This window comes from Scleropages formosus, chromosome 8, assembly GCF_900964775.1.
Source record: "Scleropages formosus chromosome 8, fSclFor1.1, whole genome shotgun sequence".
NCBI classification, from domain to species: Eukaryota; Metazoa; Chordata; class Actinopteri; order Osteoglossiformes; family Osteoglossidae; genus Scleropages; species Scleropages formosus.
In genome coordinates this window covers 9327957-9330937 of record NC_041813.1, presented here as the reverse complement: position 1 = coordinate 9330937, position 2981 = coordinate 9327957, and the positions used below count along the sequence as shown (strand labels likewise).

The 2981-nt window shown below is 43.1% G+C and overlaps 1 non-coding gene across 1 annotated transcript; it reads right to left on the bottom strand.

Annotated features, from left to right (window-relative positions):
* Positions 1 to 1961: 1961 nt before the first annotated feature.
* trnas-aga (transfer RNA serine (anticodon AGA)) lies at positions 1962 to 2043 on the bottom strand. Its single transcript has one exon. It is a non-coding gene; the product is annotated as a tRNA-Ser (tRNA).
* Between the last annotated feature and the right edge of the window lie 938 nt (positions 2044 to 2981).

The window sequence follows — 2981 nt, the reverse complement described above, 5'->3', positions numbered from 1 at the left end:
CTCTATTCGCCTCAACCGCTCAAGGCAAGCAACCCAAAGGAGGCTGAAACCGGCAGCATCGTAGCTTATGAGACCGCCTGCGTGAGACACTCCTCACCTGCCAGAACAAGCTGCGTATTACTGTGTTTTATAGAAGCGCTCATTGCCTTCACTAGTGGACCAGCAGTGCCTGGCATCGTACACGGTTCTGACTTTAACCCTTTGCCTGCCGACAGTCTCACCAACGCAGCAGACAGAGGACCAAAGGTCTCAAACTCCCAATGACCACAGTGCGCAGTATCGCTCCCTAGTGACTAAAAGTGCCACTGCTGCTATTAAGGCTCTGAGGATGGTGGCCCTTCATGCGAAGTCATAGAGAGGCTGCGGAGCAGCCGCTGTCGCGCTTTTCGCTTAGATTCGACGCTTAAGCGTAACATATGAGCGCATGAGCTGTCAGCATAGCAAGGGAGAGGATCCCGAAGGCTGGGGAGCAGGGAAAAGTGCAGCGCAAACACAGCCGTAGCCCAGCAGATGTACTGATGGCAACCTTCTCCTTACCAGAAACGGTGAAGATCTACCTAAACTACAGCAACGGAAGGCAAAGTCACGCAGAGCAGACTGCAATGAATTAAGAGCTACATGAAAACCCTCTATTTCATACAAGAGACGACCGACAACTCCTTCTCAGCCCATAAATCTCTGCAGTAAGTTAAGAGCCATAAAAATAAAATGCAGGAATTGCTGACTAATTGATAAGGTTACAACTCATAGTCTTCTGAGGGGCTAATTGAAAACAGGGGGAGGAGCGGGACGTCTGGCTGAGGGGGGATCCAAGGGGGTCTTTGATCTCGGAGCTTGTCTGCCATCCTGTTTTCCTTCAAGGCTTCCTGGTTTGTCTCAGCAGCCCAGGCCAGCTCCCGGGGATAGGATGTTAATGGATCACTTAAAGAGGCCGATTCTTTACGGCGGGGCTAAGTGTTATCAGCTGGACTGAAGACAGTTGGGCTGCGGAGTCCAGCCTCTCATGGGGAAGGCTGTCAGATAACCCCACTGAGTATTACAGTAGCTTTTTCTGGGGGTAATGCTCCTTTCTGTGGACGGGGGAGAAAAAAGATTCAAGGAATCCAGACTGCTGCTCTAAGGCATTTGTCAGAGCACAGAAAAACAAAGGCAAAGACAAACTCCAGGACTGGGTTAGCCTCCATCATCACGTTTTGCCGAAAGGACAGGCAATTTCAAGTACCCAGAATTAACAGTATCCATCAGACTCTCCTACTTTCCCGGTCCAAACATGATCCCTGCGAAGTAACTTGATCATTGGTGCACGGGATTAGTTTTGCTGTCAATTATTTTGCGCACAAAAAAGTTATTACAGCACTTGAAACATCTCCCAGTAAGTTAACTTACCTTAAGAGTATTATCTGACCTCCTCTTACAACAAAATATCAAATATAACATGTGCACGTGCATTAACTGCAGAGCTGGTGCTGATAAAGAGCATATATGATATTTTTGTTAAATAGCTGACAGTCACTAATAAATAAATACTAATTACTCAACGATAATTAGTATAACATTTTAGCACTTGATAATAGTTAGCTGAGAGCAGAGTGGTTGGAGTTGGTGCCTTTAGACCTGAAGGTTGAAGGTTTGATTCCTGCCTCCACCTGTTGTACCCTTGAGCAAGATACTTACTTATGCAACTAACATTGCTCTGGTAACAATTATCCAGCTGTATAAATGGGTGAGTGTATGCAAGTATCTTAACAATGTAAGTTGTAACGTACATCTCAGCAAAAGTACATTTTATGAATTGCATTAAGAAAAGGAGACATAGCTGCAGACATGAAAGTCTCAAGCAAACCTAGTTCGTTACCTACCACTTGCTGCACCGGGGTTCATAGGTAAATAAATGGATGAAAGGAAGCACAAGATTGATTTTGCCGCAGTACATCCAGGAACAGTGCACCAATACTACCAAGCGTAGTCGGCAGGACTCGAACCTGCGCGGGGAAACCCCAATGGATTTCTAGTCCATCGCCTTAACCACTCGGCCACGACTACTTGCAAACCTCTAAATAAAAACAATCCAAAATCCTTTTGCTAACATAAAATATTATATATGAGAAGCACTCATTTATGTAACTTATGTACTTTTTTATCCCAGGGTCTTCAGTGTGTGCTTGTATATTTGTGTGTACATATGTTGTACATTGTATGCTGCTGCAGCCAAACAGAATTTCCTTCTGGGATCAACAAAGTTTTGCTTGTTTGTTCATTTAGATAGCATAGTGGATGCACTTCTCACCTTGCAATACAAGACCCTCAGACAAAGGCGTCAGAAAATATATTAGTATCACTGAGGAAATTATTTTATGACTGAAAAAGCTATCTATTAGCAGCTGTGACCAGGCCCTATGTACCAGCATATCTGGCACTGGCCAGATAGGGATTAATGTGTGTCCAAGAAGAGTCCAAAGATAAAACACTAACCTTTCTGACATGCACATTACTGCAGGTGGCTGGACCTTTTTGTTGTTTCCTCCAAACTGGAAATTATAAGTGTGTGATGTGATTTCTCAGGTGGGAGATCATCATATTACTCTGGAGGCTTATATTACATTTTTTAATTTAGCCAATGCTATTCTCCAAAGCAACTTGCAATTATTTACCCATCTATACAACAGGGTAATTTTAGTGGAGTAATTTAGTGTAAGTACATTGCTCAAGATTAGTAGAGCCAGAGGTGGGGAGTGAACGTGGACCCTTTGGATCCAAAGGTAGTAGCACTAATTACTACACTACCAGCCATCCCTCGATCTAAACTGCATTATTTCACATACAACTCTGCTGAGTTTGTAAATCAATTTATGACACACACTCAAAAAATCTAAATTAAGACAAAATCTAACATTTTAATAGAAAGTACAATAGAACAGCATTATGTTTTGCTACTGACCTTTCAGAATACCTAAAATACATTTGAAGCAATGATGAAGAAT